Source organism: Quercus suber, unplaced genomic scaffold (assembly GCF_002906115.3).
Source record: "Quercus suber isolate HL8 unplaced genomic scaffold, Cork oak 2.0 scaffold_38, whole genome shotgun sequence".
Classification (NCBI taxonomy): Eukaryota; Viridiplantae; Streptophyta; class Magnoliopsida; order Fagales; family Fagaceae; genus Quercus; species Quercus suber.
This window is the reverse complement of record NW_027069503.1, coordinates 463,568-476,668: the sequence shown is the minus strand read 5'-3', so window position 1 is coordinate 476,668 and position 13,101 is coordinate 463,568.

The window sequence follows — 13,101 nt, the reverse complement described above, 5'->3', positions numbered from 1 at the left end:
ATCTTTCAATTATCAATAATACTTATTCAATTTTATAAGAAAATAGTACATAAGCCAAGCTTATGATGTTAAAAATAATAAAAGAAAAAGAATTAAATTAAGAATTTCTTTGTAATTTTAACTTAATTTCTAGTCACAAAATAAAAATATATAAAAAAATCACTAACATTTTTAATTGAAATAACAAACATATGCATATCTCTGCATGTTTATTTGTGTTTGAGTCTCATACAATTTTATTTTGGTCCTAGAATTTGTCCAAAAATAAGATTTGGAAAGAAGAGAGCAAATTTAATTGATTCAACTTTACAATACAAGACGAAAGCATGCAACATCAGTAGGTGACATAAGCATTATGACGAAAAGGATCAACATTTTCTTTTGGGTGGGTTTGGGCCTACATGTTACAATTATTTGACTCTCACATGAGATAAAGGAAAATTCATATTTTTTATACTGTAGATTAAAAAATGTGTACAATATTATATATTTTTTTGCAAATGTGTTGGACATATTTATTTAATCTATATATATCAACTATTAACAAAAGCATAGATTCTTCTCTTAAAAAAAACAAACTAAAGAATAGATGTCCTTAATAAAGTGACACATGAAAAAGGAGTGTAAATTTTCCAACTGAAAAGCACTTCCTCATTTTTGGATATTGAAATTTTCTTCAACATTCACACTTCAAATGTCCAATTGGCATCCTCCAAATAAAAGATGCATGTGATGTGCATGCTAGTTAGAACGGATCTTTCTAGACCAATAATTCAAAATAAGATTTGATATAGAATTTAAAATCAAATAGCACCGTCGAGTAAAAAATGTTGGCCTATAGCATCAATAACTCAAATCAAAACTTTGTTAACTATCAAATTACCTACAAAAATAAAAGGAAACGATCACACTTCAAATAGAACTGGTAATGAACCAAGATATGATACAGACCTGAAACCTACATATTTTTACCATAACTTTTTTAATAATCCTATAATATGTGTGATTATAATTAATAGAGAAAAAATTGTGATTTCATATAAAAGTGATGTTCTACCAATCACAATTGCACATATCATTAATTATGACAAATTCGATTGTTTTTTTGGACTAAATCTATAAAACTCAATATAGACCCAAAGGAGACTATTAGCTATCGGTGTACCTCTTCCGCCTATAAGATAAACCAAGCAATAAATTGAGAAGCAATACACGTGTTTGATATAACATTAATCTACCAATTGGCATGACATAAAACATAGCAATATGTGTATAATCCAACAATAGGGTAAGATCAAACTGTAACCATGTTTTAAGAACCAAGAAATGTCAAAAATTGAAAAAGGGTCTGGTTTCCAATTTTACTGATTTTGGCCCGTTTTACCCGACCGGTTTAGACATAAGCAACATCAATTTCCAAGAAATTTATTGTATCATCTATTATCCCTAGCTCCTAAGAAGGTTTGGGTGAAGCAGCTTTCACCATTGTGTATGTAATGAAATGAATAGAATTCCTCCTTAACAGCCATGGTGGAATTTCACCTTTTGAGATGCTCTACAAAATTCCTCCAAATCATTCTAACTTCGCTGTGTTAATTTCGCTCCATTTGTTTTGTCCTTCTCCCCAAAGTTGAAAATGAAAAATTATCTAAATGAGCTACTATTTATGTGTTTATAAGCTATGGTATTGTGGAAAAAAAGGACATTAGTGTTATATATGTTGTTCATGTTGTCAGATAATCATGATATACTATGCACAGTCCATTTTACAGTTGTCCTTTGACGTGCGTGGATAATGCACAAAGGACTATATTATCTTGTTCATCTAAGCTCGAGTTTAATGCTTAATCTGTAGTTGTTTACTCCTTAACTGAAGCAGAATATTGAGCTTTAGCTTACGCTACTTCAAAAGTTATTTGGCTTCAATGTTTACTCAAAGTGATAAAGGGGTTTTTTTTTTCTATTCTTACTCGCTTTATTTTGATAGCAAGGCATGGTCTAAACAACACATAATGATGTCTTTCATGATCGCACCAAACACGTCAAGATAACATGACATTTTTGTCACTGCATGCGTGAAGGAGTCATTGTCACGCCTTTCATTACTTCACAGTTACAAGTTGCAAACTTTTTTTGATGAAGTCTCAATCCACCACTCACCTTCTCTACTTAGTATCTAAATTAGTTACCACGCAGCAAGTGTGGTGCACTGTAGGAAGCCCTGAAAAACCTCATCACGACTAGGTGTCAAGAGGTGCTGTTTGAGTACTAGATTGACTCATACTAACGAGATCAAATAGTGGCACATTTTGTGGCTGGTGGTACTCACGAGCTTATCAAAAGCCCAAATGACAATATACCATGGGTGTGGAGATGATTACACACAATACGTGCGAGCTCCCTTTTCATTTTTTCTCAAAAAATTGTAATAATTTTTTTTTTTTTTTTTTAATTTGTGGAATAGCGGATAGGTGGCCAATTAGGGTCATAATATTTGGGCTAGGCGCTTTTGTAGATTGTAATTGTGTTTCAAACCCTAGTGATGATAATATTGTGCCGTTATCATAATGTTCTGTTTGCACCGTTCATTATAAAAGCTTATGTGAAATATATTACTTGTCCAAATGTTTTTTGCTAGGTGTTTGGTCCGAGTCCCCATGTGATATTTATAGTTTTACTTTGAAATTCAGCCTCGTTGGATACTCGTGACCTTATTCCTACTCAAGTTTTTTTTGTTGTTGTCCGGTTTATCTCCTATAACACATTAACACTGCAATTTATTAAAAAAAAAAAAAAAAAAAAAAAAAGGCATGTGTGTTCCGGAATTTGATGATCCGTTCTAACTTGACTTTCTAAATGATAAAAGGATCATTTAAAAATAATAATAATAATAATAATAATAAAAGCTACTTTATCTATTTTTACCACCTCACTTTACAAAACACCCAACATTAGTTATTTTATTTTAGCATTCAACATTAGAATAATATAAACAATACAATAAAATAATTTATCCACTAAAATAAAAACACCACCACCACCCAAAATAAATCCCTAACCCAAAACCAAACAAAACTCAAATCCAAAGAGAGAAGAAAGGGCAAGATGGGTTGGTGATGGAGAAGAGATGGGACGGCTTGGGCTTCGGGCTTGGGGCTGCAGTGAGTGGAGGAAGAAAGATGGGTCGGTGTTGAGGCAAAGGAGTTGGACCGATGAGGAGTGGAGGAAGAAAGAAAAAAAATGAAAGGGGAAGAGAAGGGTGGTGGCTTGGGTCAACGGCAAGTGGAGGAAGAGGTGGGTCAGAGTTAAGCAGGGGAGATGGGTCAATCGACAGTTGGGCAAGCAAGATGGTTTGGCGAGGTGGAGGAAGAGAGAAACATATCTAGGGGGAGTGGATAAGAGAAGCGAAGACTAATGAGAAGAGAGAGGAGGAGCTACAATGGAGGAGCAATAGGAAAATGAGAAAAGAAAGGAAGAGAAAAAAATCATTTAATAATCTAAGCTACAATGGAGGAGCTGATAAAATATAGTTTTTTTGTTTAACATCTGAGCTACAATGCACTGCCAAAGATGGTTGTGCATTGTAGCTCAACAGCCAAATATTTTAGCTTTTTCTCCACTGATGCAACCCACTTTTGTTATATTTGGTTGTTAAATTTAGCAATTTAGCACTACCAATTCTATGCTCTTAGTCCCATGTGAAAGTGGTGTATTGTGAAATAATTTTTGGCCTTGAATTATTTATAGAAATATTATACCAATGAGGTTTGAATGAGTTTGGCTTGTATTTTGTGTTCTTGTGCACTAAAGATGGAAGTATATTGAGATTTCTCCTCCCCCCCCCCCAACCCGCGCAAAAACAATAATATTATGTATGTCTTATTTATCATTATTAAAAAATTTAAGAGATTTCAAAAAAATAAATAAATAAGAGTTTGCCTCCCAAACAATTTGGAACCCCCCCCCCCAGAGAGAGAGAGAGAGAGAGAGATGTCCCTTTAAATCTAACAACAATTTGTAGTATCTCATAAAATATTGATAGATTATACAAATTTTATAAAAGCTCAACTCAAATTTATTGTTCTTTGTGAAAATAATATTGTGATAATTCTTTAGTGGTTCTTATACAATTAAATTTAAGGCATGTGGCTAAGGAAAATATATTTTCAAATTCAACTTATTTTTATTTTTAAAAATATTTTATAGTATTTTAAACTTATGCAAACCTCTGCATGTTTATTTGTGTTTGAGTTTCATACAATTTTATTTTGGTCCTAAAAATTGTCCAAAAATAAGATTTGGAAAGAAGACAGCAAATTTAATTGACTCTACTTTACAATGCAAGATGAAAGCATGCAACATCAGTAGGTGACATAAGCGTTATGACGAAAAGGATCAACATTTTCTTTGACGCTCGCATGAGATAAAGGAAAATTCATACTTTTTATATTGTAGATTAAAAATGTGTACAATATTATATACTTTTTTTACAATGGTTAACAATTTATTTTTGGAAAGTTTTGACATCACTTTTGTGGAAAATGAAAAAAGCTGTCAAAACATTAATTTTTTTTTCCATAAATTTTTTTTTTTAAATAGACTATTAACCATTGCCCTAAAGATATCCATTAGCATTTTCCTAATATAATTACTTATTAATTGTATGGAAACATTAGAAATCTATAAAAAATAAAAATAAAAAAAAATGAAAAGAGCTTACTTTCTATGATAGAAAATAAAGAAGAGAAAGAAAGACCGTTGTTTACAAGCAAGTTAACCTGCAATACATCAAATTTTTTTTTTTTACCCCTGTTGTTCGTTAAATTGAGAATGTAGAGGGATTTTTTTTTTTTTTTTCCTTTTTTGGTTCTCCACTCCTTTTCTTTCTTTTTCGTATCTCATTAAGTTGAAAATTTCTCTTTATTTTACAAGCAAACCTGCAATACATCATTGTTACATTTATCAGCTGCCAAAAATTAGTGGGTTACATCGTTGTTTGGTAAAAATTAGTGGAGGAAAAGTGTGCATAATTCATAGGGACCACTAAATTTGACTTACAAAGCGTAAAGACAAATAAGTGGGCTATTAAATAATAGCCAGTGGACGAGTACATGATCTAAACCAAGGAAAACAACAATTATAAAGTGCAACAAAAGGAATCTAGTGTTTCCTAATTATGCATGCTGCTACTTTAAAGAGTTAAAATTACTATTTAACTTTAATTTTTGAATTATGTAATTAAACATCCCATTTTCAAACTATGTAGCTAAATGCTACTGTTTTTGAACTCGATATTATTGGTGTCGAGTTCTATATGTATTTTGCTACTTAATTTTTTTGAAAATTTTGCACAGAATTTGACAGTAGAAATGTTGAGTTCTACTTTAAAATATGCATATATCAAGTTCCCAAAAGTGGTATTCTGCTAATTAAAATTGTTTGAAAAGAAGGTTGGTTGGCAACATAGTTTAAAAATTAAGGCTATTTAGCCATTTTTCCCATCTAAAGACAGAAAGTCTTGGACAATTTTTGTCACTACCATGATATATGTGATTATAAGTGATAAAGAAAAATAATGAGTTTATGTGCATGTGATGATTCATCAATTACAATTACACATATCAAAATTGTAGCAAAAATTGTGACAAATGGTGTGGTAGTCGTAAAACATGCCTAAGAATGCTCAATAGTGCATAGTTTTGTATTGTGTATAATGTGATGCGTGAAAATTATTTTTGTGCTCACTTGTGCTAATTAATCGCATACGAAAAGAGTTGTTAACAAACACAATCAAGACAATTTTGAGATTATGTTGCACAGAAACTAGATAATCACTTTGGGATCTAATTGTGCTAATTAGTGCATTCTCATCATATTTAGGGATCCTTGATAATCATTGGAGATTATTATGCAAATATCTATAGATACGCTTTCTTTTTCTTTTTTCTTGCAAAATGATACTCAGGAATTAATGACCATCTATTGGAGAAATTGGCCTTTTCTCTTAGATCATTAGGGATCTGATTAGTAGGGGAATCAAGGTTTTTTTGGGTGTAAAACATAAGTGCCTCCTTTAGAGCATTAGCATTGGTGGTGCAACAATTTTAGCTTTTGGTACTACAAAAAGCTACTTTATCTATTTTTACCACCTCATTTTACAAAATCCAAACATTAGTGATTTTATTTTAGCATTCAACACATTAAAATAATATAAACAATACAATAAAATAATTTATCCACTAAAATAAATAAAAACCACCACCACCACCACCCAAAATAAATCCCTAACCGAAAACCAAACAAAACTCAAATCCAAAGAGTGAAGAAAGGGTGAGATGGGTCGGTGATGGAGAAGAGATGGGTCGGCTTGGGGCTTGGGCTGCAATGAGTGGAGGAAGAAAGATGGGTCAACGTCTAGGCAAGGGAGTTGGACCGGTGAGGAGTGGAGGAAGAAAGAAAAAAAATGAAAGGGAGAAGAGAAGGGCGGTGGATTGGGTTAGTGGCAAGTGGAGGAAGAGGTGGGTCGGAGTTAAGCAGGGGAGATGGGTCGATCGACAGTTGGGCAGGCGAGATGGTTCGACGAGGTGGAGGAAGAGAGAAAAATATATAGGGGAGTGGGTGAGAGAAGTGAAGACTAATGAGAAGAGAGAGGAGGAGCTACAATGGAGGAGCAACAGGAAAATGAGAAAAGAAAGGAAGAGAAAAAAAAATCATTTAATAATCTGAGTTGCAGTGGAGGAGCTGATAAAATATAGTTTTTTGTTTAACATCTGAGCTACAATGCACTGCCAAAGATGGTTGTCCATTGTAGCTCAATAGCCAAATATTTTAGCTTTTTCTCCACTGATGCAGCCCACTTTTGTTATATTTGGTTGTTAATTTAGCAATTTGGCACTACCAATTCTATGCTCCTAGTCCCATGTGAAAGTGGTATATTGTGAAATAATTTTTGGCCCTTGAATTATTTATAAAAAATAATTATACCAATGAGGTTTGAATGAGTTTGGCTTGTATTTTGTGTTCTTGTGCACTAAAGATGGAAGTATATTGAGATTCCCTCCACCCTTCCCCCCCCCCCCCCCCCAAAACAAAAAAATTAATATTATGTATCTCTTATTTATCATTATTAAAAAATTTAAGAGATTTCAAAAAAAGAAAAAATTAAGAGTTTGCCTCCCAAACAATTTGAACCCACCCCCCCCCCCCCAAAAGAAAAGGAGAGAGAGAGAGGGAGATGTCCTTGAAATCTAAAAACAATTTGTAGTATCTCATAAAATATTGATAGATTATACAAATTTTATAAAAGCTTAACTCAAACTTATTGTTCTTTGTGAAAATAATATTGTGATAATTCTTTAGTGGTTCTTATACAATTAAATTTAAGGCATGTGGCTAAGGAAAATATATTTTCAAATTCAATTTATTGTTATTTTTAAATATATTTTATAGTATTTTTAAACGTATGCATACCTCTGCATGTTTATTGTGTTTGAGTTTCATACAATTTTATTTTGGTCCTAAAAATTGTCCAAAAATAAGATTTGGAAAGAAGAGAGCAAATTTAATTGATTCTACTTTACAATGCAAGACGAAAGCATGCCACATCAGTAGGTGACATAAGCGTTATGACGAAAAGGATCAACATTTTCTTTTCCGGTGGTTTGGCCTACATGTTACAATTATTTGACACTCACTTGAGATAAAGGAAAATTCATGTTTTTTTATGTAGATTAAGAAATGTATACAATATTATATATATATATATATATATATTTTTTTTTTTTTTTTTTTGCAAATGTGTTGTACATATTTATTTAATCTATATATATCAAATATCAACTAAAGCGTAGATTCTTCTTTTAAGAGCATCCGCACCTGGGATTGTGAATGCCATAGGTAAGGTTTATTTAGCATTTTCCCTCAAAAACCTCTCACATCCGGAATGCTATATACCAAGTATTACAAAAAAAATTGCAATACTGCTACAGTGCAATTCTAAAGGTAGAATTACACTGTAGTAGTATTGTAAAAAAATTAATATTTTATTCTACTTTCTCCGAAATTTCTCTCTCCTCTCTCATTCTTTATGTTCTCTTCTCTCTCTTCCTTTTCTCTTTCTCATATGCTTTCTCCTCTCTTCAGACCCAAACACCGTCCTCCTCCCAACATCAACATCACACATCACAGTGGTTCATTTTTTCTGATGGGTTGTGATCCGACAAGTTTTTTTGTTTTTGCTTTCGTTTTTTTTTTTTTTTTTTTTTTTTTTTTGGTGACCGGTGCTTAAAGGAAGAGGTGGGTATGGCTAAAGTGGGCTGTGGGTTGTGGTTCTCTCAAGTCCGATGTTGCTGGGTTTTGTTGATCGTCGGAGATCACTAGTGTTTGGGTCGGTGTTGCTAGGTTTCTGGGTTGCTCAGATTAATGATGGGTTTGGTGGAGATCGGCGTGGGTCACAGCGAGGTCATGGTGAGGTTGTGCGTGGTGGAGATGGGGGTGGATTCCAATGGGTTTTGCTATGGATTCTGATGGCCATCGCCTCCTCGCAATCTCACCCCTTACCGATCTGAGTTTCTGGGTTGTGGGTTGATTTCGTGGGTTTATGGTGTGGGTCTTTGGTTGATTTTGGATCGTGGGTTGTGGATGGTGTTGTGATGGTGTTGATGGTGAGTTTTAGGTGGTGATGCTGTAGTGTTTTTTCTTTGTTCCTTCGTGGTGATGGGTTTGTGTAATTTTCATTGGTTTTTTAGATGATTTTTGTTGCAAATTTGGTTGGATTTGGGTTGTGGTCATGGTAGCTGGTGATTATGAGTGGATTTGGGATATATTATTTGTGAGCTGTTGTGCTGGTGTTGATGGTCGCCTGTGGTCATGGTGGCCGGTGTAAATTTGTGGTTGTTCTTGAATAGAAAGAATGAGAAAGAAAGAATAAATAATGTGTTGTACTGTAAATAATGATGATTTTGGAATATATTATTTTATTGTGTAAAAATATTATTTTAATGAGTAGAATAGGAAAATAAAAGTTGGGATGCAAGATGTATGGTAAAATAGTATTGTATAATTGATAAAATGACTTTTTGAGATGGTAAAATAAGATAGAGTAGAATTTGCTGATGCGAATACTCTAAAAAAAACAAACTAAAGCATACATGTGCTTAATAAAGTGACAACATGAAAAAGGAGTGTAAATTTTCCAACTGGAAAGCACTTCCTCTTTTTGGATATTGAAATTTTCTTCAACATTCACATTCAAATGTCCAATTGGCATCCTTCAAATAAAAGATAGCTAGTGATGTGCAATGCTAGTTAGAACAGATCTGTCTAGTACCAATAATTCAAAATAAGATTTGATATAGAATTTAAAATCAAATAGCACCGTCGAGTAAAAAATGTTTGGCCTATAGCATCAATAACTCAAATCAAAACTTTGTTAACTATCAAATTCAACCTACAAAAAAATAAAAGGAAACGATCACACTTCAAATAGAACTGGTAATGAACCAAGATATGATACAGACCTGAAACCTACATATTTTTACCATAACTTTTTTAATAATCCTATAATATGTGTGATTATGATTAATAGAGAAAAAATTGTGATTTCATATAAAAGTGATGCTTTACCAATCACAATTGCACATATCATTAATTATGACAAATTCGATTGTTTTTTTGGGTACTAAATCTATAAAACTCAATATTGACCCAAAGGAGACTATTAGCTATCGGTGTACCTCTTCCGCCTATAAGATAAACCAAGCAATAAAATTGAGAAGCAATACACGTGTATTGATATAACATTAATCTATGCCAATTGGCATGACATAAAACATAGCAATATGTGTATAAATCCAACAATAGGGTAAGATCAAACTGTAACCATGTTTTAAGAACCAGAAATGTCAAAAAATTGAAAAAGGGTCTAGTTTCCAATTTTTACTGATTTTGGCCCGTTTTACCCGACCGGTTTAGACATAAGCAACATCAATTTCCAAGGAATTTATTGTAATCATGCTATCCCTAGCTCCTAAGAAGGTTTGGGGTGAAGCAGCTTTCACCATTGTGTATGTAATGAAATGAATAGAATTCCTCCTTAACAGCCATAGGTGGAATTTCACCTTTTGAGATGCTCTACAAAATTCCTCCAAATCATTCTGAACTTCGCTGTGTTAATTTCGCTCCATTTGTTTTGTCCTTCTCCCCAAAGTTGAAAATGAAAAATTATCTAAATGAGCTACTATTTATGTGTTTATAAGCTATGGTATTGTGGAAAAAAAGGACATTAGTGTTATATATGTTGTTCATGTTGTCAGATAATCCATGATATTACTATGCACAGTCCATTTTACAGTTGTCCTTTGACGTGCGTGGGATAATGCACAAAGGACTATTATTATCTTGTTCATCTAAGCTCGAGTTTAATGCTTAATCTGTAGTTGTTTACTCCTTAACTGAAGCAGAATATTGAGCTTTAGCTTACGCTACTTCAAAAGTTATTTGGCTTCAATGTTTACTCAAAGTGATAAAGGGGTTTTGTTTCTATTCTTACTCCGCTTTATTTTGATAGCAAGGTCATGGTCTAAACAACACATAATGATGTCTTTCATGATCGCACCAAACACGTCAAGATAACATGACATTTTTCGTCACTGCATGCGTGAAGGAGTCATTGTCACGCCTTTCATTACTTCACAGTTACAAGTTGCAAACTTTTTTTTGATGAAGTCTCAATCCACCACTCACCTTCTCTACTTAGTATCTAAATTAGTTACCAGCAGCAAGTGTGGTGCAGCTGTAGGTAGCCCTGAAAAAACCTCATCACGACTAAGTGTCAAGAGGTTGCTGTTTTGAGTACTAGCATTGACTCATACTAACGAGATCAAATAGTGGCACATCTTGTGTGCTGGTGGTACTCACGAGCTTATCAAAAGCCCAAATGACAATATACCATAAGGTGTGGAGCAATGATTACACACAATACGTGCGAGCTCCCTGTTTCATTTTTTCTCAAAAAATTGTAATAATTTTTTTTTTTTTTTTTTTTTTTTAATTTGTGGAATAGCTGGATAGGTGGCCAATTAGGGTCATAATATTTGGCTAGCGCTTTTGTAGATTGTAATTGTGTTTCAAACCCTAGTGATGAAAATGGTACAAAGTGGCAAAACAACTCAGTTTCACTGGAGATGAACTGATGAGCTGTTTTTTTTTTTTTTTTTTTTTTTCGTTGAAGCTTTGGTCTGAACTGTGAGACCGATGATGGTACTCAAACCCAGGTGGTTCGACCTTGGTTCATATGGTTCACTGAATTTTTGTGTAGAGCGGGTTTTTAGAGTAAAAGAACTAAAACTAAGAAAAGAGTCAAAGACTCATCTGTGGGCTTAAGGTGGGTTGCATATCAGGTCAATTGTAGATTTACTGGTGGTGTTGTGTTTATGATGGTGTAATTTTTTGAGTATGAAGAAGAAGAATGCACAGAAACACAGTCATCTCTGCCAACAACGCCAAAGTAAGCAAGAGGGAATGGTTTTTTCTTTCCCCCCTTTTAAATAAGGAATGAGCAAAGTTTTGAATTTTTTTCTTTAGATAATTGTTAAAAACTATGGCTCCATTTGGTACATTTACTCAAACATATGTTTTTAGTTTTTAAATAGTATTATACGTATTTTCACACACTTTTTCACTCACACATATTTTCAAACACATATTTTTAATTTTTAAATACACGTACCAAACACCCCTATATGTTTATCATAAGTTGATGAATATCCAGTTAATTTAAGTTAGTAATATTTAAAATCTATCACTAATCATTAATAGAATTTTAACTTTAAAAAGAAAATAAAACTAACCGGATGAGGAGGGGGGTCAAAAGAATATCTACTTGATTTCTTTCTAAAAAAATGGGATAACTCATATAGAAGTCCATATATTTCAACTTTTTCCAAAAAAAATTGAGGGGGTAGGGCCCCCTNATTTTTTTTTTTTTTTTTTTTTTGTAATTTCATTATTGATTTTCTTCATAATTAATTACTTTTTACTTTATCTAACATGTTATATTTTATTCCTAAAGTTGTATATATTGCATGAGTTTGGTTTGATTTTTTTTCCTTTGACTTTTTAACGTATTTGCTTATGTATAGGTTTTTAAAAGCCTTAATATTTTTATTAAGTGAAAATATAATTTTGCCAACTTTAAAAAAAAAAAAAATCCAAAAGCGCAATAAGTTATAAGTGTTTAAGTTTATTTCATGTTTCATATATAACATGTATAAAATTTTACGAAATTATTATACTTATGAACTAGTATTAATTTTCTGACTATGACCTTAATAATTTATATACTATTCCATTCTTTTTTTTATTTGTATTGAAAGAAATACAAAAAAAAGTAGTTATTCAGAATATTAAAGTTTTTTTTATGTGAAAACAACATGGCAGATTCTAGGTTAACCTAACTTGTCAAAGACTGGGAAAGGTTCATATAGTAATAACAATCCATAAGTTTATGGCCCATACCCAATCTCACTTGAATTCAATTAGGTCTAACCTGAACTCAGTTAACCCAACTCGAGGTCTAGTTGCGGGGCAAGTAGTCCTCCAAAAGTTTGAATATATCTTTTTAATATACGGAAAACCCTAATTTAAAAGAAAATCAAATCTCCTTTTAATTACAATCCTAAAATTACAATTAAACAAAACCTATGATCTCCCCAAGCAATTAAATGTTCAGAACCTAAAATTGGGTACCTTAATTTCATATAATAGCCTTCTATTTGATTTGAAAACGTGATCAGATGATCAAAAGTACAAATTTAAAGTAATAAATCTCATAAATATAGACTTTTTTTCTTCGAGAACACCTTAACGTGGCTATAATTTGACAAAATTTAGAGTATAACTATAACCAGTTTTGATTTAGAGCATTTTGGCATATTTTTTTGTTCAAGTGTAAAATAGTAAATGTAAACAAGCGCGGTATGAAAGATATTTTCAACTAAACCAATATCGTATAAAGAGAAGTCAGAAGCTCATATAAGCAAAATTCTATAAAGTATACATACTTTTCTAATATAATGAAGAACTAATAATGAAGAAAGTTCA